We start from the raw sequence: 26883 nt of genomic DNA on the forward strand, positions 1-26883 counted from the left end.
GCCTGCTCGCGCTCCCGGCTCTGCAGCCTGGCGGGCAGGACCTGGCGCCCCGGCGTTGGATGGAGGTCTGGGCGCGCCTCCCAACCCTGTGTTCACCCAGCCCACGTCCCTGCTGACTACAGCTCAGGCCACGGGGAGCGGTCGGAGGTCAAGGTTTCTTCTGTTTGAGTTTCTCAACAGGAGCCTGGGCTAGGGCCCTGGAGCATGTCAACACAGTTTGGGGGGCTAGTCCGGGCCCCACGGCAGCGGCCACTCAGCACCCAGGAGACAAAGACATGGATCGCCCTCATAGTCACCTACGGGTGTGGAAACCTCTTCAAACCGGTAAAACAGACCCGGAGAACGCTGGCTGGTCGCTGGTGTTCTCCCATCAACCATTTGCTGGAAGTCTGTTTTATGACCAGCCCGCTTCTAAGGTAGTATTGCCCTGGAATCCTTCTGTGGGCAAGCAGGGATAAAGGGATTGTCTTTAGCTATCCTAATTTATGGTGCAGTCTCAAAGAGGATTCAAGAATTCAAAGTTAATGTGGGGATGGAAAGCATAGGGGCAACCAAACATAGTGGTCTTATCTAAGCTTGTGTCCTACCGCCCCTCCCCACCCCCAAATAGGGGAGAGTAAATGGGCAAATTAATGGGCAAGGCAAGCCTCTATCAGAAACCACACAGAGGGGTCAGGGCAGAGGCAATTTTTGAGGTTGAAGAGTAGGTGTGGCTTCTGGTAAGAGAAGAAATCAACAACAATTGGAAGGGGATGTCCAGTTGCCTACAGATGGGCTTTGTCCCCACTCCACACACACACACACACACACACACACACACACACACACACACACACACACACCCTCAGTCACAATGATTTTTTGTTCTTTGATGCCTGATACCTCATCCCTTCGACACCTCGTGATCACACAGGCTGGTGTGCTTCTTCCATGTGGGATTCGTTGCTTCTGAGCTAGATGGCCGCTTGTTTGTTTGTTTTTGATCATTTTATTGGGATTCATACAACTCTTAACACAATCCATACATACATCACTTGTGTAAAGCATACTTATACATTCGTTGCCCTCGTCATTCTCAAAATTCGCTTTCCGTTTGGGTTCCTGGAATCAGCGCCTCCTTTTCCTTTTTTCCCTCCCTCCCCACTCCTCCCTCCCTCATGAACCCTTAATAATTTATAAATTATTATTTTATCTTATCTTACACTCGATGGCCACTTGTTTACCTTCAAGTCTTTAAGACCCTAGACACTATCTTTTGATAGCCGGGCTCCATCAGCTTTCTTCACCACATTTGCTTATGCACCCATTTGTCTTTAGTGATCTTATCAGGGAGGTGAGCATCATGGAATCCAGTTTAATAGAACAAAGTATTCTTGCATTGAGGGAGTACTTGAGTGGAGGCCCAGTGTCCATCTGCTACCTTAATACTAAGCCTATAAATATATGCACATAAATTACTTTCCCCATCCTCATATCTAAATATATGTACATATGTATATGCCTTTATTTGGATCTCTATAAATTCCCATTGCCTCCTAATTCTTTCCTCTATTTCCTTTTATTTTCCTTTTGTCCCACTATCATGTTCGGCCTTCATTTGGGTTTCAGTAATTCCTCTCATTTACATTGCTCTTGATCATGCCCTACCAGGCCTCCTATACCCTCCTCGCCATCAATTTTAGATCACTTGTTGTTTCCTTATCCCTGGATTTGTTAACACCCACTTCCTTTCCCCCGCCTCCCCCTCCCCCATATCCCCCTTCCCCGGAACCATCAATCCCATTGTTTTTTCTCCTCCAGATAGTTTATCCCCCCTATCTTATCCAGCTAGACTTGCAGAGATAATAATATGCACAAAAACAAGATAGAGCAAAACAAAGCAACAAAAGAAAACAAAATAACAACAACAAAAACCAATGCCATAAAAGTAGAAAAGCCTGTATATCCCCTGACAGAAGGGTCATGGGAGGAGACAGCCAGTCAGGGAGCAGTATAGCACCGATGGAAAAGTACAATTTCCTCTTGTTCTTTAATGTTCCCCCTCTCCCACTATCATGACCCCAGTTCTACCTTACAAATCTGGCTAGACCAGAGGATGTACACTGGTACAGATCAAAGTTGGAAACACAGGGAATCCAGGACAGATAAATCCCGCAGGATCAATAATAAGAGTAGAGATACCAGGAGGGGAAGGGGAAGGTGGGGGAGCAAGGGGGTACTGATCACAGTGATCTATATATAACCCCCTCCCTGGGGGATAGACAACAGAAAAGTGGGTGAAGGGAGACATCAGACAGTGTAAGACATGAAAAAATAATAATTTATAAATTATCAAAGGTCTGGGAGGGAGGGAGAGTGGGGGAAGGGAGAGGAAAAATGAGGAGCTGATACCAAGGCTCAAGTAGAAAGCAAATGTTTTATGAATGTTGGTGGCAACATATGTACAAATATGCTTGACACAATCGATGTGTGTATGGGTTGTGATAAGAGTTGTAGGAGCTCCCAGTAAAATGAGTTTTTTTAAAAAAGAAAAAGAACAATCGGCCCGCCCAACTATCATGATCCGAATTCTACCTTGCAAGTCTGGATAGAGCAGAGGATGCACACTGATGCAGATAGGAGCTGGAGGCACAGGGAATCCAGGGCGTATGATACCTTCAGGACCAAGGGTGTGAGGGGCGATACTGGGAGGATAGAGGGTGAGTGGGTAGGAAAGAGGGAACTGATTACAAGGATCTACATGGGACCTCCTCCCTGGGGACAGGCAACAGAAAAGGGGGTGAAGGGAGACGTCGGACGGGGCAAGATATAACAAAATAATTTATAAATTATCAAGGGCTCAAGAGGGATGGAGGAGCAGGGAGGGAGGGGAAAAAAAGAGGACCTGATGCCAAGAGCTTAAGTGGAGAGCAAATGCTTTGAAAATGATGAGGGCAAAGAATGTACAGATGTGCTTTACACAATTGATGTATGTATGGATTGTGATAAGAGTTGTATGAGTCCCTAATAAAATGTTTGAAAAAAAGAAATCCAGGATAGGTAAGTCAATAGTGATAGTAAAATGGTAAGGCAGAGGAAATTGGGTAGAAATGGGGAGCTAATAATGATAAGTACAAGAATGAAAAAAAATGTTCTAAAGTGGATTGTGGTGATGATTGTACAACTCTCCTCGATGTGACTGAACTATTGAATTGTATGATCTGTGCCTTACATGCCAATAAAACTTGAAAAAAGAAAGGGGGAACTGATTACAAGGATCCACATGTAACCTCTTCCCTGGGAGAGGGACAGCAGAGAAGTGGGGAAGGGAGACTCCGGATAGGGCAAGATATGACAAAATAACAATGTATAAATTACCAAGGGCACATGAGGGAGAGGGGAATGGTGAGGGAGGGGAAAAAAACTTGAAAAAAGAAGAACAATTGGAAGAAAGATGAACACAGCAGGGTTCCCTGTGCCCACACAGGGGCATTGCTGCTTGTTTTCCTGTAGGCCTGAGGGCATCCGAACGACGCAGGAGTGCCAGCCAACTGTAGACATGGCAAGGGAGGCCTTCTAAGAATGCAGATGGGAGGAGGCTTGGATGTCACTCAGACTGAAGGAAAGGGGTACTACAACATAAGGTTGGTTTACGACAGCTGTAGGAGTGGGCAACTCAGCAGCTGTGTTTTCATTTAGAAAAACAGAAATGTGCTGTCTTTGCAATGGAGTATCTTGAAGGCAATTAATACCTGTTAACTGATACATATTGAAATCAATAAGTACCGTGAAAAACCAAACCCACTACCATTGATTTTATTGTAGTGCACAACAACCCTGTAGGACAGGGTGAAACTCCACAGGGTTTCTGATATTATGAATCTTCTCAGGGGCAGACATCTTTATGCTTCTCCCATAGAATGCTGGTGGTTTTTAACCAGCATTCTTGTGCTTGTCAAGCCAATACCAAACCCACTACCCTACCAGACTCCTTAAAGATAATTATAGGTCTCCATAGGTAGCAGTTCTAACATGAGGCAAGACTTAGCTTTCTGGAAAAGCACTCATAGACAAGCAAAAATGGACATAGACATGGTTCATAGAAGACAAGCTGTTCAGTCACAAGAAGGAGACACCAGCATGAGGGGTTCCTGGACAGCAGGTAGGTATGCACCTAGCTTCCTATAGCTCCCAAGTCAGCCCCATTCCTTTCTATTGCAGACTGGACACTGCAGAGTGGGCACATGGTGAAGGAACGAGCTGCAGAGTATTAGTTGAATGCAAAGTTGGAGTCAGAGAAATAAAATAGATTATCATAGACCTACTTACCTCCATTGACCAGATGAACATAGTTCTTATTTCTTATCACAAGTTTGTGAAGTGCCTCAGAGCTCTACCATCCATTGTAAAGAAAGATGAGGCCAAAGGGGTTATGTTGTTTGTTGAATGTGACATCAGTATGTTCCAACTCATAGTGAACCTCTGTACAGTAGAATGAAACACTGCCCAGTGCTAAGCCGTCCTCACAAGATTGAGCTCACCACTGTGGCCATTGTATCGATTCATCTTGTCAGATCTTCCTTTTTTTCAGTGTCCCTCAGTACTTTAGGAAGCATGATGACCTTTTCCAGAGACTGATCTCTCTTGATAACATGTCCAAAGTATGTAAGATAAAGTTTCGCCTCTTCTAAAGAGTATTGTGGTTATACTTCTTTCAAGAAAGTCTTTTTGTTCGCTTGGCAGTCCATAGCACCTTCAACATTCTCTGCCAGTACCATAAGTTCAAGGAATCAGTTTTTCTTTGGTCTTCCTTTTTCTTTTTTTTTGGTTTTCCTTTTTCAATGTTCAACTTTCATATGCATATGAGGTGATAGAAAATACCATGGCTTGGGTCAGGTGGATTTTAGTCCTCAAAGTAACATCCTTGTTTGTAAACATATTTTTTAAAGTATTTTTATTGACAATTCAATAGTTCAGTTTTTTTTAAAGAGTTGTTCAGTCATCACCACAATCAGTTTTAGAACTTTTTCTTTTACTCATTTGTTAGATTGGGGAATGGAATGCAAGCTCACCTTGGGCGCATGAAGAATTACGACCAGTTGAGATGCAAAAATGGCAGAAGGAGTTTATTTTTCTAGCTCAAGCTAGGACTTCCCTCCCTCCACTGCCCAGTGCAGTGGGGACCCAGAGTCCAAAGGGGATCAGCCCCGAGTTCTTTGTTCTCCAGGCTTTTATAGGGTAGGGGGCAAGGGGCAGTCGAGGGTTATTATTCTTTAAATTTATTGGAGAATATTTCTGGTGCCAATCTTGTCCAGCAGTGACTGGCCAGTAGGGTCACGTGTGTCCTCCCGATTGGTCTGCCGATGGTGGGTGGTCACCTGTTGGACGCTGTGTCCCATTGGTCAGCTTGGGTCAGGCTACATCAGGCAGTGGTTTACATCTGTTCCAGGAACCTGAAACTGAACCTTAGGCCCACCTCAAACTTTGGTTTTCCACAGCCTATTCTATCCCTAACCCAGGTGAACTACACTTGTGCCCCACACATTGTCATTACATCCCCATTCACCCTCAACCTCCCCTGCTATGCCCTAAGAAATTACTACAGTTACTGTCTTTATAGATTTACCTATCCTGAATTTCACATGCATGAAATCATACAAAACAATAACAAACACTGCCAGGGTCAGCTAGGGGTCTGAATGGCCCATCTCAAATGGCTTCACATGATCTTTTCCAGAAGATCTAGTTGATTCATCCCAACACTGACTCAAATGAGAATGAGGTGCACATGCCATGGATTATGAGAGTAATCATTGTACTGGAATAAGGACCAGTCAGAATGCAAGACTATGGACCAATGGGAAATCAGGATACGAATTGAGGTGATCCAGTGGGGGTCCTGCTGCCACTGGACCCCTATAAAATTCAACATTTCCCCCCTAGATGTTGCCATCTTCCTCAAATCATGAGGTGACTCACTTCCTCATTGAAGCTACTTTGCTTAATAAATCTTTTCTCTGCTTACTGCCTTCTCATACAACCTTGTCTTGATGTCCTGTATGTTTGCCTCCCTTTGCTGTGGTGGCAAACCACTCAGGAGAAACTTACTGGCTTTTCTCCAAGGAAGAAAAGTCAAGAGACTTTCAGCCCATAACAAAACCATTGGATTATTTATCTTTTGTAGCAGATTTACCCAATGCAATGTGTCTTTTGATCTCTTGACTGCTGCTTCCATGAGCATTGCAGCCAAACAAGATGAAATCCTTGTTAACTTTAATCTTCTCCATTTATCAGTAAGTTACCTCTGGGTCCAGTTGTGAGGACTTTGATCTTCTTTACATTGAGCTATAATCCATACTGAAGATCAATCAGCAAGTACTTCAAGTCTTTCTTATTTTCAGCAAGCAAGGTTGGTCATTTGCATAGCAACGGTTGTCAATCAGTCTTCCGCCAATCCTGATAAAACATTCTTCTTCACATAATCCAGCTTCTCTGATTATTTGCTCAATATACAGATTGAATAAGTATGGTGAAAGATACAACTCTGTTGCACATTTTTTTTGATTTTTAAATCACACTTTGTTTTGTTCTAATCCATGAGCACAGGTTTGGCATGAGTACATGAGGTATTATGTAATTCCCATTCTTCTCAAGGCTATCTACAGCTTGCTATGATCCGCACAGTCTAGCACCTTTGCACAGTCACTAGAACACAAGTAAACATCTTTCTGGTGTTCTCTGCTTGGAACTTGGATCTATCTGACATCTTTGGAATCCAGCCGGAAACTCCTTGTCAATTTACTGTTGCAGTCAGTGTTGAATGATCTTCAAAATTTTACTTGCATGTGATATCAATTGTATTGTTCTATAACCTGCAGATTCTATTGGGCCACCTTTCTTTGGAGTGGGTACAAAGCTGGATCACTTCCAGTCAGTTAGCCAAGTAGCTGTCATCCAAATTTCCTGGCATAAATGAGTAAGTGCCTCTGGTGCTTCTTCAGCTTGCTGAAGCATTTCAATTGGCATTCCATCAATCCTGGAGCCTTGTTGTTGGCTAATGAGCACAGTGCAGCTTGATCTCCTTTTTGAACCATTCCATCGTGGTCTTATGCTACCTCCCACAATGGCTCAATGTTGACCCACTGCTTTTGTACAGTGACTCTGTGTGTTCCTTCCATCTTTGGATGCTTCCCACATCAGTCAATAATTTTCCCATGGGACATTTAAATATTATAAGTCATGGCTTGATTTTTTTTAGTTCTTCCAGCTTAAGATATATTTACCATGTTCTTCCTCTTATATTTTCTAACTCAAAGTCTTTCCACATTTTTAATCATTTTATTAGGGGCTCATAAAACTCATCATTCTCAAAACATATGCTCTCCCCTTAAGCACCTGGTTTACACATTTCACTATAATACTTTACTTTGTAATCTAGAGCTACCTTTTGAAATTTTCTGTTCAGGATTTTTACTTCATCATTTATTCCATTTGTATTAGCTAGTTTATGATTAAGAGCAAGTTTCAGAATCTGTTCTGACAACCATTTTGATTAGACTTTTCTCTCTTTTTAATTGTTACCCACAGATCATTTATGTTCCATCTTAATTTTCCATATATCAAAAATGCTTTTGAGGTGTTCTCAGAATTCAGGGTGGATATAACCAATATCATATTTTGGCTTTCATGAACTTTTCATTTTCTTCAACTTTAACCTGAACTTACATAGGAGCAATTGATGATCTGTTCCATAGTTGGTTCCTGGCCTTACTTTATCTGAAGTTAAGCTTCTCTGTCGTCTCTTTCCACAGTTGTGGTCAATTTGATTTGTGTGTACTCCATTTGGAGAGGGTTCTCTAGAGAAATAAAACCAGGATACTAATAATTATATATATATGTAAATTTATATTAAAAATATATAGATAGCTAACATAAGAAATAAAGTTAGTTAATCTATAAAGCAGTACAAATGGCTCAGTACAACTCAGTTCTGTGAGACACTGGCAGTCCTTCAAGTCTTGAGGGCCGTGGAATAGTCCTCTGTGGAGCAATTCAGGTTATCCGGCCACAGGCAGAAGACAGCAAGCAGGTCACCAACAGTCAGCCAGATGACAGGGTGTGACAGTCTCCAGCTCAATAGATGTACCTCTAGTAGCATGGCGAAGCAAGACTGGAAGGAACCTCAAGTGACAGTGACACAGTCCATGGGTTAGGTTTCCCACAGTTAGTGTAGCTTACAAATGGAGGCACAGAACAAACAAGGCAGCCACACACTGGTCCGATGATCCAAGAGCAAGAGAGAGAGAGAGGCGAGGCTCACTGAGCCATTTATCTCTCTGCCCTTCAACTAATCCCACATGTGTTCATTGGCCATGTTGGCACAACAAACTTACCTCTCACAGTTGCCTTTTGTGTTGCTGAATAAAAGGTATTTGCGATGAAGACATCATTGGTCTTCCATAATTCTATCATGTGACCTTCAGCTTCATTTTTATCATCAAGACCATAGTTTCCATTTGCTACTTCTTTCTTTCCAGCTTTTGCATCCTGCATCCCAATTTCCCATAAGTATTCATGTAGCTTGATTGCATATTTGATCCATTTTGGACTGAAGACATCAGTAAAATTCTTTAATTTCTTCACCACTAACTTTAGTGATTGATGGATTGGTGAATAAATCTGAATAATAGTTGTTTTGACTATAAGGATAGATATTATCCTATCACAGCCAACATGGTACTTCAAGATAGATCTTGAAATGTTCTGTTTGATTATGAACTACTCCTCTTGAATTAGGTAGGGTGAGTCAGATTGGGGAATAAAAGACAAATCGCTGCTATCGAGTTTATTCCTAGAAACATTTGGGAATAAAATTATAGCATATCAAGTTCTTTGGAACATAGCAAAAGCAGGGCTCAAAGGTCAGTTTATACCTTAAAAAAGTAGACATGTCCAAAATAACTACTGTAACACAACAACTCTAAAATTTAGGAAAAGAGAATTTTAAAACTTACAGTCTCCATAAGATAGGAAAAAATAAAAATTAGAGCAAACATAAATGAAACAGAAAAAAGAGAAAGAATCAACAAGACTATGGTTTTTTGTTGTTGCTTTGTTTTGCTCTGTTTTGTTGTTTGTGCATATTATTATCTCTGCATGCTAGATAAGATAAGCAGGATAAACAATCTGGAGGGAAAAATAATGAGGGGACATGGGAGGGGGGGCAGGGAAAAGGATGTGTGTGTTAAACTACCCCAGAGACAGGGAACAACAAGTGATCCAAAATAGATGGCAAGGAGGGCGTAGGAGGCCTGGTAGGGCGTGATCAAGGGCAATGTAACCTAGAGGAATTACTGAAATCCAAATGAAAGCTGAACATGATACTGGGAAAATAGGAAAGTCAAAGGAAATAGAGGAAAGAATTAGGAGGCAAAGGGCATTATAGAGGTCTAAATACAGGCATGTACATGTGTAAATATATTTATATATGACAATGGGGAGATAGGTCTATGTGCATATATTTATAGGTTTAGTATTAAGGTAGCAGATGGACATTGGGCCTCTACTCAAGTACTCCCTCAATGCAAGAACACTTGGTTCCATTAAACTGGAATTCCATGATGCTCACCTTCCTGACATGATCACTGAAGACTAAGTGGGTGCATAAGCAAATGTGGTGAAGAAAGCTGATGGTGCCTGGCTTTCAAAAGATATAGTGTCTGGGGTCTTAAAGGCTTGAAGATAAGCAAGCTGCCATCTAGTTCAGAAGCAACGAAGCCCACATGGAAGAAAAACACCAGCCTGTGTGATCATGAGTTGTTGACAGGATCAGGTATCAAGCATCAAAGAACAAAACTCCTATCATTGTGAATGAGGGTATGTGTGGAGTGGAGACCCAAAGCCCATCTGTAGGCAACTGGGCATTCCCCTCACAGAAAGGTGGCAGGGTGGAGACAGCCAGTCGGGGTGCAGTATAGCACTGTTGAAAAATACAACTTTCCTCTAGTTCTTTAATGCTTCCTCCATCCAACCCCACCCCCACTATCATGATCTCAATTCTACCTTTCAAATCCAGCTAGACCAGAGGATGTACACTGGTGCAGATAAGAACTGGAAACAGGGAATCCAAGACAGATGAACCCTTCAGGACCAATAATGAGAGTAGAGATACCAGGAGGGTAAGGGGAAGTGGGGGAGAAAGGGAAAACCAATTACAATGATTTACATATAACCCCCTTACTGGGGAGTGGACAATAGAAGAGTGGGTGAAGGGAGACATTGTACAGTGTAAGACATAACAAAATAATAATAATTTATAAATTTTCAAGTGTTCATGGGGGAGGCGAAACGAGGAGCTGATACCAAGGGCTCAAGTAGAAAGCAAATGTTTGATAATGAAGATGGAAACAAATGTACAAATGTGCTTGACACAATGGATGGATGTATGGATTGTGATAAGAGTTGTACAAGCCCCCAATAAAATGATTTATATATTTCAAAAAGAATAAACAAGACTAGAAGTTGGATTTATGAAAATATTAATGAAATTGACAAACTACTGGTATATTTAACAAAGAAAAAGAAAGCAAATGTGCACATAACACAAGTGAAAGAAGAAGGATGGATGATATCAAGATAATCTAGCAAGGTAAAAGACTAATAACACGATACATGAGAAACTATAGTCCAATAAAATTGTGAACCTAGAAGAAATTGATAAATCCCTAGGAACATACCACCTACCTAAATTTTAGAGAATGATATAGAAAACTTGAACGGACCTATGATAAAAGAAGAAAGTGAACAAACTATTATTAAAAACAACAAAACCCTAAACAAAAGCAGTCCTGGCCCAGATGACTTCCCTGGAAAACTACCAAACACAGAGAGAACAGTTGACACCAATTATACTGAAATTATTCCAGAACATATAAAATGATGGAATATGTGATCATTAGATTTTGTGTCAACTTGAACATATGGAGGGGTGGACTCCAACCTGTCAATCAGGTCACATCGGATGATGTCTCCTGGGAGGTGTGGCCTTTTTATAATAGAGAAAGTGGAAACACAAGAACATTTTGTTCTGCTAACCCGGCACTCTGATACTCACCTTCCCTGACACAATCGCTGAAGACAAAATGGGTGCATAAGCAAATGTGGTGAAGAAAGCTGATGGTGCCCAGCTATCAATAGATATATCATCTGGGGTCTTAAAGGCTTGAAAATAAAAAGCAGTCATCTAATTGAGAAGTAACAAAGCCCATATGGAAGAAGCACACCAGCCTGTATGATCATGAGGTGTCGGTGGGACCAGGTATCAGGCATCAAAGACCCAAAACAAAACCCAAAAAATCATATCATTGTGAATGCAGGGGGGGGGGGTGGGCAGCGTGGAGACCCAAAGCTCATCAGTAGTCAATTGGACATCCCCTGTCAGAAAGGTCACAAGAAACAGATGAGCCAGTCAGGGTGCAGTATAGCACTGACAAAACACATAACTTTCATCTAGTTCTTTAATGCCTGTGCCATCCCCAACTATCACTTGCACAGATAAGAGCTCAGAGCACAGGGAATCCAGGACAGATAAACCCCTCCAGAGCAATAATGAGAGTTACGATACTAGAAGTGTAAGGGAAGGGGGGAGGGTTGGAGGAGTAAGGGAGAACTGATCACAATGATTGACATATAACTGCCTCCTAGGGGGACGAACAATAGATAAGTGGGTGAAGTGAGACAGTGGTCCGTGTGAGGCATGAAATTTTTCTACAAATTATCAAGGGTTCATGAGGGAAGGTGGGGGGTGGGGGAGGAAAAAAGTGGTTCCAAGGGTTCAAGTAGAAAGAAAATGTTTTGAAAATGATGATGGCAACATATGTACAGAAGTTCTGGACACAATGGATATATGTATAGATTGTGATAAAAGCTGTAAGAGCCCCCAATAAAATGACTAAGAAAGAGAGAGAAAGTGGAAATGCCCTTCCTCCTCTTCTATTCCTTTACCTGCCTGCTTGCTGGGATTCTGTCTTCCTCCAGGGTGGACCCATGTGGGCCACTGGACTCTGGGAGCTCTTGGCACTCTGCCATGTTTTCACCTGCTTTGAATCCATGTAGCTCTGCACCTACTGACCTCTGATCTTTCTTTATGCCACTTCACCATTCTACATCAGCAGCCGGCAGCTTCCTGAGTCTGAAGAGGCTGTGGCTTGCATCAGACTTATACAAAGATGTATACAAGGAAAACTACAAAATACAACAAGAAACCAAGAGCCACACAAAGAAAGGAGAACATACCTGGCCAATGACTAGGAAAACTTGGCACTGTGAAAATGGCAACACCATCCAAAGCAACCTGTAGATGTGGTACAATCCTGATCCATATTCATCAATATTTTAAGAAGATGGAAGAATCTATCCTATCTTTATATGGTAAATAAGAGATCCCAGTTTAGCAAAGCACTCCAGAAGAACACATTTTCAAAGCTTACACTATAGCTACTATAGCCAAAACCCCTGGTCTGTTACCAAGACAAACAGGTGCAACAGAATTGAGAACTCAGAAGAAAATTCATCCACCTATAGGTTTGAAGGAAACCTCTAAATGTCAAACCCCAAAACGATGAGCATCAATAAAGAAAAAAATAAAGATCAAAACAATCAGCCAATCTGTGGCGGTAAGCATTCTACTTTTGCAAGACTTACGGTCTCAGAAACTTCCAGTAGCTCTACTCCGTCTTATGGGACCACTGTGAAACAGACCATCAAACCTAACCAAAAATCCACAAGCATCCGAAGATAATTAGATGGCCGATTAAATATTCAATGCTTGTGCTCATCGAAAGACTTCTTCAAAAGAGTAAAAAGAGATGACCATATTTCATCTCACTTACTTTGGATGTGACCAGCTCCTAGAGCAGGGTGTCATATTTAGTAAATTAGAGAGTCATCAAACTATAGGAAGACCAATGAAATTGCTGTGGCTACACCAATGGGCTCAAACACAGCAGTGAGGGGAGGATAGCACAGGATCAAGCAATATTTTATTCTGTTCTACATAGGGGCACTAGGCATCAGAAGTGACAAGTTGTAAAATTCCATTTGGTTCTGTATAGCATCCATTTGTTTGCTAACACTTTCCTTTAATCGATTGCATATTTTATGATTCCTCATATACTGAGCAATTGTAGGTTGGATTCTGTGCATTTGAACATATGGCCACAAGTGGGTCTAAATTCTGCAAAGAATTTTGATATTTATGATTTAGTCTTAAGTAGACTGTCATCCCAAGGTCAATTCAGTTTTTCAAACTTTCTTCGGTGTTATTCAGATCTGTCCTGTATCTGTGCTGCCAATCTGGGGTTAGATGTGGGTCTATTGGTTAGCTCAGCTCTAAATGGCATTGACAGGCTAATTGGAATAAGACACTTGCATGCTGAAGTTGCATTTCAAGAGCTGGGCTATCTCTTTCCCAAGCTCATCTCTCTGCTATCTCCCCCACGCCTTCTGGTTTTCTGGAATTTCCTCCCACATACACTTTTAAAATTATCTGCTATCAATTTTCCAGACTGACAATTACAATACATATAAAATCCAAGTGCTGGAGGACAGAAAGAGAGAAAACTTATGATTGCCATGGCAAAGTAGTAGCCACATCAAATGTTAAAGAAAAAGCCTTTTATATAAGAAATTGGACCCTTGCAATTTCCATTGTTGGTTTCTTCCCTGCTCCTGCTACTTCCACCACACAATTGCCTGCGGGTTGTAGTATGCTGAGCTTGTCTTTCCCTCTTCTCTCACAATGCTCACATTTATTTTCTATGGGCATTAAATTAAGCCTGGGGAAAAACAGGTGGGGAATGATTGGTGTGGTTAATTCTGGCGTTTTTCTCTTATCTTCTTTCTAATACTTATTTTTCCGAATTCTCAGATTGTTCCCCATACATTTATCTCAGATTTGATAGTTGCATTCAGTGAGATGGGAAGATTGCTATGTGTTCATGCCATCTTTCCCAGAACTGGAAGTCAAAAGTCACCTTTTACACCTAATATTTCATTAAGATTACTAAATAAGCCTGTACAGGCGCTATTAATTTTTTCCAATATATTAACCCTAATTTCCTTGCCTTCCTTCAGCGTACTACTCTTGTGAGCATATTTATTCTACTGAATGTCTTTTTTTATGTTTATCACAGCACTACTTATCATTGGAAGAACATGGAAATGAAATGGCCACTGGTGAAGGAATGTATTAATAAACTTTAGTACATCTATACAATTATATATATATATATATCCCTACAGAATATTGATTTTGATACAGTTAAACATATCACGACATGGATTAATTTGGAAGACATGCGAGTGAAGTTTGTTAGCCACATAAAGACAAATACTGTGTGAGACCACTGTTTTTTTTTTGTTTGCTTGTTTTTTTGACAGTGCCACCTTGTGGCCTTTATTGTGTACTGCCCTCCACTGTATTTTTACAGGGCCGAGGAGCAATTTTCTTTTCTTTAAAATGAAAATTGCTATGCCACTTTATATTTTTCCCTTTTCTTTTTTTAGACATTTTTATTAGGGACTCATACAACTCTTATCACAATCCATACATACATCAATGGTATAAAGCACATCTGTACATTCTTTGCTCTCATCATTTTCAAAGCATTTGCTCTCCAATTAAGCCCTTTGCATCAAGTCCTTTTTCCCCCCTCCCTCCCCGCTCCTTCATGTGTCCTTGATAATTTATAAATTATTATTTTGTCATATCTTGCCCTGTCCAACATCTCCCTTCACCCCCTTTTCTGTTGTCCATCCCCCAGGGAGGAGGTCACATGTAGATACTTGTAATCGGTTCCCTCTTTCCAACCCACTAACCCTCTACCCTCCTAGTTCGCTCCTCACACCCCTGGTCCTGAAGGTATCATCTGCCTACTGAATGTCTTTATGTGATACTCTCCCTGTGGTTAAATATCTATGGATACCTAATTTTCATCAACGTTTAAAATTTTGCATTGTTAAAATAATATTAAAATAGCGACCCCAGTCTGCAGCGTGTGTATACAATCAGTCTCTTCTAGCAACTTTGTATCTGTTGGCGTCAAGAGAATATTTTGCCTCCACATGCGTACCCCTCTTTATTTTTAAGATGGATTTAAACCAAGATGCTTCCAGGAAAGAGGAAGAAATGAACATATTCACAGAGGAATCAAAAAATAAAAAGAAATATAGTTTTGGGGGAAAATGCAATATTTGGTGAGTTGAATGAAGGACATGAAGTGAGTTCTGTCAGTTACTGTAGATAACAATTTTCTGATTGAATCTGGAAGAAGAAATAAAAGGCAGCCTATTTCCTGCTTTTATTGTATGAACAGTTAAGGTAGCTAAAGTTATTTAAAATAAAATTAAATTTATGAAACAAAAACAAAGATAGCACTTTAATGAGTTATTATGAGATAAATGTCCTTTTAATGTCCTCTAAATGTCTGTCACCCATGAATCATACAGCTATCAGCAAGCACACCCAAATCTGACTCTACTGCAGTTGTTACCTTTACTAAGGCTCAAATCATCCTTCCTTTGGTGAGTGACAGATTTTTCAGGTTGACGCCCACATTTTAAGCACAATCATCATCATCCCCTGCCAAGAGCAAGCACAGCTCTAGCTTGCTAGAAACCCCCTTACTATTTTTTATGATCAGTTTAGCACATAATGAAGCAGCCCTCCAGTGAGCACAAAGGTAACACAATTCAACAAGGGCCTCATCCACTTAACTATGAAATCAATACTCTGTGCTGAGGCCGCCCTTCTGCCAGCCTGCTGTTTACTTCTGGGAGACCTCTTCCTGAAAATCCCGTTCCAGGAAAATGCTATTCCTAAAAACTATTGCATTCCTTGGAATCAACTTTGACTTGAGGACTCCCTGACAGTCTTGCTGACCTTTTCTGAATCGAAGGAAAAAACACAAAAGTCCTTCCATTCTGCTTCCTCGCCTTCTCTTCTCCACTTGTGGTCCATTCTACATTGCAATTTCACAGCTCATTCAGACTTCTCTGTTTACGTCTCTATTTTATCTCACATATTCATTTTCTCTGATAAAATCCTTGCACATTCAATTCCATCATAAATTGCTTTTGGAAGATTTGCACAGCATGTATTTCACAGATTGGAGTTCACAGATTGAAACAAATTTGATGTGTCTGAATCTATTACAGTCATTACCTTTACTAATGATCAAATAATCTTACATTTGATGTGAGTGGAAGATTTTTCAGGATGGCTCCTAAGTCATTGTAACACTGAAATTCAAACACTTCTATGTCTTCCTTTGTCATGATTCTGTTTTCATAGGTGTATGAGTTGATTGAAAAGACCATGGCTTGTGTAATAGATTTGGGGTCAATTTGGCTGGGCCAAAGTTCTAAGTGTTTTGGCAATTAATACTTAGTAACCCCCTCCCCCATGATCTTACATGACATAATGTAAACAATCCTATAATGGGGTTTGCTATGAGTAGCCAATTGATTTTTTAAAAGATTATATTGTGATGCAACACCTATACTCAGTTCACAGCCTTAGATACAATTGCTGTGTCAGGATCCTGTATTTGACTCATTGACCTCCAGTTCTACTGACATAGTTTATTGCCTGGCAGTGGCCTGTCATCTGACCTGCTAACCTTGGATTTACTCACCTCTCCTGCCACACACAGACCAGACCTATTGACCTTCAATTTACCTGCCTCTGCAGCCACCAGCCGTGCTCTTCCTATTAATCTTAGATTCACCATCCCATAAAGCTATGTCATTCAGGAGCTCCAGCTTTAAATCTAACCCATAGACTTGGAAACTGTCTGAACTTGGACTTCTCAGCTTCTACAACTATATATATATATACACACACATATATATACACACATATATATATACACACATATATATACACATATATATACACACATATACATATATAATATAAATGCCACTGATTTTGCTTCTCTACAAACCTAGTCTAAGCATGTCAATTCCACTTCGGACTGCAAAGTAGCATCTTCGCTTTTTAGAAGTTCAAAGATTTTTTATTTTGCCACAGCAGCAGTGGCAAATATTCCCACTGTGATACATCATTGCATTTATTGACTGCTGCTTTCATAGATGTTTATTGACCCAAGTAGAATGAAATCCTTAACAACATCAGTCTTTGGTCCATTCATCACAATGTTTATTGATCCATTTGTGAGAATCTTCATTACATTCATGTACAATCCACACTGAAATCCACACTGCTACCTTAATCAGTAAGTGTTTCTAGTCAGCATTATTGCCAGCAAACAACATTGTGTCATCTTCACATGAGTTGCTAAGGTGTCTTCCTCCCATGCGATGTCAGTCTTCTCAACTTCTCAGATTGTTTATTTAGCACACACATTAGATAAGTAATTTGGAAAAATGCAACCAAGCGGCACACCTTTCCAAAATTTTAATGTTTCAATATCCCCTTTCTCCATGTGAACAATGGCCTCTTGAGACATGTACAGATTCTATGTGAGCATAGGGGTTCTGGAATTCCCATACATAATGATGCTAAAGTCTATATATACCTTACATATTTGATTTCAGCAATGATAGCCCTCATTCTGGGTTCTCTTCTGCATCTAGTTCAAATTCTGGAAGTTCTTACAGTATGACGAGAATAGTGTTTTTAATTATTTTCAGCAAAATTAGTAGCATGTAATTTTAATATTTGTGTTAGTCTGAGTACTTTAGAAAACCAAATCCACAGAAACTCATGTATAAAAGAGAGTTTTATATAAAGGTTAAGTGTACAACACATCAAGAAAACATCTCAACCCAGTGCTGCAAGCCCCCAAGTTCAACATTAACTCATTAACCCATATGTCCAACACCAGTCCAAAAATTCCTCCTCTATCTCACAAAACCAACGCAATGATGCCAACTGCAGTAGGAAAGCTGAGTCAGTGACTGTGTAAACATCTCAGTGCTGACAGGGGTCTCCATACGGGTGCTCCAGCACCCAGGGCTGCATCCGGGTAGGTCCATGTGGCTTCTCCTCAGGAATGTCTTATAGGAAGTGAGCCTTGCCAACTAAAGCAGGAAACTGACTAAGGCAGCTGCACCCTGGTCTGACCATCAGAAAGCAAGAGACCTGAGAACTAGAAAGGTGAGGCTCACCAAGCCATTTATCCTCCCGCCCTTCAATTAACTCCACCTGTGTTTTTCAGCCAGGTTGGCACAATAAACTAATTCAATATTCAATGATTTTCACAGTATATTTGGAAAGGATACAAATATAGATCTCTTCTAGTTGGTGGCCAAGGAGCTGTCTTCTACATTTCTTGATACAGACATGTGAGCCCTTCCAGTTTGGAATTTACTTGTTAAAGCATTTTAATTGGAATCTTGTCAACAATTGGAGCATTATTTTGCCAATTTCTTTGACACAGCCTGAATTTTCCAGAGTACCAGTGGTTCTTAATCATATGCTATTTCCTGAAATGGGTAAATAATAAAAAAAATTCTACAATGATTAGTTTAATACTTTTTTGCATGATTTAGATATATTTTTAAATCATTTTATTGGGGGCTCGTACAACTCGTATCACAATCCATACATCCATCCACTGTGTCAAGCATATTTGTTGCCATCATCATTCTCAAAACATTTGCTTTCTACTTGAGCCCTTGATATTAGCTCCTCGTTTACCCCCTCCCTCCCTGCTCCCCCATCCCTCATGAACCCTTGAACATTTATGAATTATTATTATTTTGTCATATCTTATGCTGTCAGATGTCTCCCTTCACCCAATTTTCTGTTATCCATCCCCCAGGGAGGAGGTTATATGTGGATCCTTGTAATCAGTTCCCCCTTTCTACCAGTCCTTCCCCCCACCCACTTGGTATCACCACTCTCACCACTGGTCCTGAAGGGATCATCTGTCATGGATTCCCTGTGTTTCCAATGTATATCCTCTGGTCTAGCCAGATTTGTAAGGTAGAATTGGGATCATGATAGTGGGGTGAGGAAGCATTTAAGAACTAGAGGAAATTTGTATGTTTCATCATTGCTACACTGTATCCTGACTGGCTCATGTCCTCCCTGCAGCCCTTATGTAAGGGGTGTCCAGTTGCCTACAGATGGGCTTTGTGTATCTACTCTGCACTCACTCTCATTAACAAAGATATGATTTTTTGTTCTTTGATGCCTGATACCTGATCCCTTCGACACCTCGTGATCACACAGGCTGGTGTGCTTCTTCCATGTGGGCTTTGTTGCTTCTGAGCTAGATGGTCGCTTGTTTACCTTCAAGCCTTGTTATCCGGGCACCATCAGTTTTCTTCACCACATTTGTTTATGCACACATTTGTCTTCAGCAATCGTGTTGGGAAGGTGTGCATCATGGAATGCCTATTTAATAAAACAAAGTGTTCTTGCATTGAGTAAGCACTTGAGTGGAGGTCCAATATCCATCTGCTGTCTTAATACTAAACCTATAAATATATGCATGTAGATCTATTTCTCCACCATCCCATATAAATATATTTACAGATCTTTTGACATAAAATTATTCAGTAATGTGACTCTGCTTTTGCTTTGTTTTGTTGGATTTTTTTAAATCACTAGAAGATCTTGGATTTGATCAGCCTGAATTCTTAAAGAATCAAGAAAGGGTTACTATAGGTAAGTCATTAGTTATGTGCCAGCTTCAAGATTAGTTAGACAGGTTTATATATAATTTAAGTAGATAGATAACTGTCCTTATTACATACTGATCTTTTGGGTCTTAGAACTTGATAATTACATAAACATGTAATTACTATTAAACGTTGATATTGTTGAGACATTTTTTAATGGCAAAATTTATGACAAGATGGTTTGCTTTAATTAATTTGGTCAGTGATTAATGTAGTTGATGTAGAGGGTTGTATACATCTAGATCATAGTATAAAGGTGTGCATACTTCACTCGTGCCATTGTACCCCTTATAGACCTGTCTATTGTTTACTGAAAATTAAACCATGGTGTTGAGTTCAGTTGCAGACCTGAAGGCTGACTAAGGACCTTAGTCTTGGAAGGGTTCCAGTGTCTATCTGATAAATAAGCCTGTTTTATGATTTTGAGTGTTGTTTCAAACGTTTCTTTCACTCTACCCGACTTTCCACTGGGATGCCTTTCAGATCAGTTGGTAGTTGTCGTCAGCGAGTCTCTTGTTCTTTAGCTCTCAGAATTGTAGAGACTGATGTTTGTGTGTTGGACAGGTGAGCTAATTATTTCCATGTGCCTTTTGATTTTCTTTATTATTCCTTCTTCTAGACCAGGAGAGACCAATAGCTGTGTGTTAGGTAGATAAGAAGGTCTTTTTCCTGCTGACCCTACACCAAGTATGATGTCCTTCTGATAGCATGTCCAAAATACATGAGATTTTGTCTCACTGTCCTTACTTCTAGTTAGCATTCTGGCTGTACTTCTTACGAGACAGATTTTTTACATTCTTTTGGCAGCCCATGGTATTTCTAGTATGCTTCACCAACACCATAATTCAATGGCATAAATTCTTCATTGGTCTTCCATATTCATTGTCAAACATTCACTTGCTTATGAGGCAGTTACATATATTATTGCTTGAAACAAGCACAGCTTAGTTTTCAGAATGATATTTCTGCTTTTTAATATTTTAAGAGGTTTTTGCAGAAGCTTTGCCCAATGCAATATGTCATTTGATTTCCTAACTGCTGATACAACAGGCATTCCTTGTGGATCCAAGTAAAATGAAATCATGTACAATGTCAAACTTCTCCATTTATCATGTTAAAGGTTCAATGGTAAGGATTTTAGTTTTCACTATGTTGAAATGTGAACCATATCGATGACTGTATAATGATCTTCATTAGTAAGTGCTTCAAGTTCTCTTTCAGTAAATAAGGTGAGGAATCGACAGAGAAGTGATAATGAATCTTACTTTTACATTCACTATATATGTTATATATAATAATGCTTAGTCTTTATTACACTAATACTCTAATATACATTTCACTGCCTACAGCTTGTTCTCTAATATATTCTTAAGAAAAGGCTTAAGGGAAACTCCTTGAGCCTTTATTTACTGATACCATTTTGCCATTGTCTTTGTACTTAAAAGTCCATTTGTCTGAGTAAAAAATATTTGGCCAGTTAAAAAAAATTCTGAGATGCTCTGCCTCTTCTATCTCTCTCTCTCTCTCTCTCTCTCTCATCTATCCATCCATCCATCCATCCATCCATCCATCCATCCATCCATCCATCCATCCATTCATCACCTCTCTTCACAAAGGAAGAGGGCCTGCACAGAGAGAGAAGGTTGGGAAGGGAGGGTGTATGTTTGAACCTTCATCCTGATATGCCCATATATATGATGGCAGTGAATAATAAAACCTAAGTGTGACAAAGGCAAAAAAAATCTGAGACATTTCAATTTTCATTTTGTTTAATGTCATTTTTATGTTAAATATGTTTTCCCTAATAAATAAAAAATTCTTCTTTTATTTTAAGCACCAATACTTTAATTCAGTGTCTTAGCATTGCATGCTCTGAATTTACTGTTTCAAATATGTAATATACCTTTTCATTCTGCAGTTTATTTCTGTAGGATTTTTTAAAATTACCATTGACAGGACTTACTTTGCTCTATTTATTTAGTTTTATCCTTGAATCTTTATGTTGGATTATTTTTTGGCGGTGGGAGGTGTTGGTCTTTTAAGTGATCAATTTCATTCAATTCCTTGCAAATTTTTCTTTCTAAACACTATCCTTTTAAAACATTTTTTGTGATGGTGATGTTCATTTTTAAAAGTAGATATTTTTTCATTCATTCATTCATTTATTTTTACAATAGATTTTATTGAACTGTAATGAAGCCATTATACAATTCAATAGTTCAATAATAAGAAGGGTTGTACTATTATCACCACAATCAACTTTGGAACACTTTTTCCTTTTGTACCCATTGTGTTGACTTCCCATTCCCCCCTTCGATGCCCTCGGGTAATCATTATTTCAGTTATTGTCTTTGTAAATCCACTCATCCTGGCTTCCCTATACAGAAAAACATAGAAAACAAAAACAACAAAAACTAAAAAAGACCCAGCAACAATGATTTTATACAATGAAGGAAGACCTTAATCTAAGAATAAGCAGAGAATATTAAAAATTGTAGAAAAAAATTCCCAAAGGGAGCTCTATAGTCAAGAAGTTACATTCCAGTCTAAGTACAGCTACTAAGAACCACTTTACAGTAGCCTGATATGGCTGTTCACATTGCTAGTGGGTGTACAGTGGGGATTCACTGGAGACTCAATCCATGTAGGGACCCTGTTAATGGATTTTGGGATTCCACTATCACCCATAGTATTCTGCAAAAACTAGAATTTAGGTACTGCAACGGTTTCCTTCTCCAAGTTTGGATCTTACTGTTTATAAACTTTGAATCACTCAGATCGGTATGCTTCCTCGGGGTGGACTTATACCTCATAGATGACTATTTATTTTGAGTCAAGTCTATCAGGTCCCAGATGCTATTTTTCTTGACAGCCAGGGACCATCTTTGTTCTTTTTCACGACAGCATGACACTTTATTGCAGCATCCACATCCTCAGGGATCTCCTCATGAGGGCAAATGCACACCATCAGGCTCATGTCAAGAGAACTAATTGTGTTTATATTAAGGCTTTGATCGAGTGAGAGCTCAAAATCCATTCATATAACTATGGTTTCTATATGACCCTGGTTCACTTTAGAGACATCTTTGTCATAGTACATCATAGATAATCCCCACAGGACCTAAGGTAATTCTATTGACAGTAATCAATTCTATTGATTCTATTGATAGTAAGGTAATTCTATTAATAGTTATTATAGTAACATGCATTTTATTCATGTATAGGACATTTTATTAGACTACAAAACTCGAATTATTATGACCTTGGGTGATTGGATTTGAAAAGTTTGAACTAGGGTGACTGAACTTAGTTACACAAGCTGTGAATGATGGAGATATGGCAATAGAGCAGGACGACAGCTAATATATCTTGGTCTCATGTCAAAAAGATAGGTCTGAACCCAAAGAACAAGCAGCTCCTTAACCTTGAAAGAGCGATTGTGTGTCTCTTCTCCCACAAGGATATTCCAGCCTAGTTTCGGTTCCTTAATTCTGTTACAAGTTCAAGACAAAATCCAGTTTATCTAGTGGAGTTTCCAATTCGCACCTTTCTAGTGTGGCCTATGAAGGACAGAGTTCAAAATTCTAGTTGTCTTTAGGATGCTGTCTAAGTCACCAGAATTTGATGGGAAATTAGGTCACAATTGTTCAATTAGGGACATAATATTAGGTGTGTTCTCCCTCAGGAGTCCGCATAAGTCATATTAAGCATTATCCTCAATGATAGATTACCTCGCCTGTCCTACCCATTATCAGAAATGTAATTGTCCCAATTTCTCATTGATGATCCTTATAGCTCTGGGTTTACAGTTGGGTCTCTAATGAGCCAGGAGTTCAGTCTTGTGCACGGGGTGAAGTGTGGTTCCTGTTTCATTCTCCTGCTGACGGAGATCCAGTTTTTCTACCACCATTTGTTGAAGAAGCTGTCTATGTCCCATTTAATGTTTTATAGGCCTTTGTTAAAAATCAGGTGCCTCTATGTGGATGTTTGTTTTTTTCCTGGCCTATCTATCCTGTCCCATTTGTCAATTTATCTATCATTGTACCAAAACCAGGGTGTTTTGACTATTGTGAATGCTTAGTAGGTTCAATAGAAAGCCTCCTACTTTGTTCTTTTTGAGTAGTTATTCGTTTTTCTTGGGTGTCTTGAAGTTAAGATTTGAATTTCATTGTATTTATAGATTGCTTCAGGTAGCATGGATATTTTCACTATATTACATATTCCTATCCATGAACATGCTGTCTTCTTCCATTTGTGAAAGTCCCATTTGATTTCTTGTAATAGTATTCTGTAGTTTTCTTTGTACAGGTCTTTTTCCGCCTTTGGTTAGGTTTATTCCTAAGTATTTCATCTTTTGAGTGACTCTTCTAAATGGTATTGTTTTCTTGATGTCTTTTTAGGAGCTCTTTTCATTGGTCTATAGGAATCCTATTGATTTCTGTTTGTTAATCCTCTTCCATTTGTGAAGGTTTCTTGTAGTCCCCTTTGCAGGTATTTTGTTTCTTTTATTAGCTTTACTAATATCACTCCCTTTTTGGGTGTAGTAAATGGTATTGTTTTCTTGATATTGACTTTGGAGCTTGTTTTGTTGGTATATAGGTATCCTATTGATTTGTTTCTTAATCTTGTATCCTGTTACTTTACCAAATACCTCAATTGTTTACAGCAATCTTTTTGTGGAGATCTTGGTATTCTCCCACTAATCAAACTCGATTTTATCTTAAACTTACTTATGGAAACCAAGAAATGGAAATACTCCTTAGAACGTTAAGCTGAAAATTCCCCAGTGAAAGAAGAAGCAAACGATCATTACACTAAAATTAAGGAATTAATGCTCATTGGACTTGGTGCTTCATGGGTTTGAACCTATTGCTTTGAGGGTGCCCCATGAATGGCGGCCTGAGTTCAACATTTGGTGTTTTCATGCTCTCTTGACCTTAAGGAGACAGCATGTGTAACTAGTGTCCAGTCACCCACACTTTGAAGCTAGATAAGTTAACAATTCATGTATTGAAAGCTGATACATCCTATACATGTATGTATAAAATTCTTTGTTCAACAGTGCTTTACCATTAGCTAAAATAATGGAGCTAATAGAGTTCCCTCGAGCCTCCTGGGGAAGATGTATGATGTACTGCGATGAAATGGCAGTCTCCAAATGAGAACCACGGACTTATAGAACAATGGTTATTTTCATGAATTTTGAGTTTCTGCTTGATCATATCCTTAATATGAGAACAATTACTTCTTATGACATGACCCTGCCTGGTGTTCATCCTCATGAGGAGATCACTAAAGACATAGGAGCATACTTACCTGGCAGGGGAGATACCATGATCACGAAGGTGGTTTTCCCAGGGCGAAGCTTATCCATTGCACTCCAGATGTGCTGACCCCTGCGATTTCCCCAAATGTGGGGAACTCGACTGCATAATTTGTGGTAGTGGGGGACTGCGTTCGCGCTCTCCCCTAGAAAAAAAAAGACATAGGAGCTATAGCAAAGTGTGGTGAAGAAATTAGCTGGTTCCCAGCGATCTTGAAAAATAGGATCTGGGATCTTAAAGGCTTGACTCAAACAAGTAGCCATGTAAGTTGGGAGTCAGGTAAGTAAGTCAACATGGAAGAAATGCATCAGCCTTTGTGATTCCTGGTGAATCCCCAATGTACATAGGCTAGGAAAGTTAACAGCCCTAATATCAGACACCCCCCAGAACAACAACAACAACAACAACAACATTATAAAGTGGAGTTTAGCAGCTGTACATAGGCTGCATATAGCTCTACATGGGCTGGAATGTAATCCCTTTTCATTTTATTTCTCTCTGGACTCATGAAGTTATTCTAAATTTTTAATATTCTTGACTTTCTCTCAGAATAAGGTCTTTTCCAGTTTTATATAGACATTCTTGCTGATCCTTGTTGGTTGTTTGCCCGTGTTTTTGTATCTTTATCTGTACAGAAAACCCAGAATGAGTGGAATTAAGAAGACAGTACATGTATTGATGATTGTCTGGTGGCATGGAAGGCAAGGGTAGAGGAAATGGAACGTCCACATCAATGAATACAAGAAAAAAGAAGAAAAGGTTCCAAAGTTGATTGTGGTGATGATTACATAACCCTTACTATTCAATCATAACTAATGAATTGTATGATTTTAAATTATAACTCAATACAAATTTTTAAAAAAAGAAATATACCTCCAGACCTGTGGAGATCTGGAATCTGACTTGATTTCTCCAGTGCAGATGGGAAGAGAGAGAGGCACCTCCTCACCACTGGACAGGGATTTGTGAAGACAGAAATCCAAGATCCCTACATGGCCCCTTTCACACCTGAGTTTGGCTTATTAGCACTGAACAAAAGTGCAAGTCCCCACTCCAGACTACTCGCTTGGAATTTAGTCAGGGAAGAATTGGTCTTAGCTCAAAGGAGTAAACGTGAGACAGTTATGTTCAAATGTTTTCTTTAAGTCTAGGTTTCTGGTTCCCTAAATTTTGAGTAGAGAGGAGGCTTTGATTGGAGCTTTCACTGCCCCATTATGTTCCCAGGTTATCAGCTTCTTCCTTAGGAAGTTGGATATATAGAAGGAAAACACACGCAACAAACTAACCTCAGTGTCCTTCCTAGGTCCTGAGATCCTTAGCAGATCTATTTTGTCCTGTTCACCTATCAGTCTTTGATTCTTGCTACTCAGTAAAGTAGCCCAGTGTTTATCTATCTGTGACTTTGTCTCTTACACTGTGTCACATGCTCAGTAGAAACTGAATATAGAGACTCGTGTCTTTATAATCTGAGAAATTTTGTAGAATTTTAATATTGATTTCTCTCCTTTTCCTTTTGTCATTTTTTGGTAACTCCAATTATTTGGATGTTGAGGACTCCCAGATTAATCTTGTTTTGTGCTTGACTTTTGGGGAAAATAAATCAACTCTGTCTTCCACTTACTTTATTGCACATTTCATTTTTCCTTCATGTTTTAATTTCCAAGAACTTTTGATTTCTGAAAACTTTTTCTTTTAAAAGCATCCTGTTTTTTATTCTATGGATGTAATATCACCTCTTATTCCTTGGCTTTGCTCCCCACAAGCACTAAACTGTGTCCAGATTAATAATTCAAACTATTCACCTACTTTCCATTTTTAAAAAGTTTTAACAGCTCTTAATTACTGTCATTGTGTACACTACTTTATT

General features: G+C 39.5%; 1 long non-coding RNA gene and 1 other non-coding gene across 2 annotated transcripts; both read left to right on the forward strand.

Annotated features, from left to right (window-relative positions):
- On the forward strand, positions 1–26883 carry LOC142456315 (uncharacterized). The gene is made up of 3 exons (XR_012786060.1): positions 1–416; positions 19622–19678; positions 25652–26883. It is a non-coding gene; the product is annotated as an uncharacterized LOC142456315 (long non-coding RNA).
- LOC142457474 (U1 spliceosomal RNA) lies at positions 25001–25164 on the forward strand. Its single transcript, XR_012786203.1, has one exon. It is a non-coding gene; the product is annotated as a U1 spliceosomal RNA (small nuclear RNA).

Source organism: Tenrec ecaudatus, chromosome 9 (assembly GCF_050624435.1).
Source record: "Tenrec ecaudatus isolate mTenEca1 chromosome 9, mTenEca1.hap1, whole genome shotgun sequence".
In the NCBI taxonomy this organism is placed as follows: domain Eukaryota; kingdom Metazoa; phylum Chordata; class Mammalia; order Afrosoricida; family Tenrecidae; genus Tenrec; species Tenrec ecaudatus.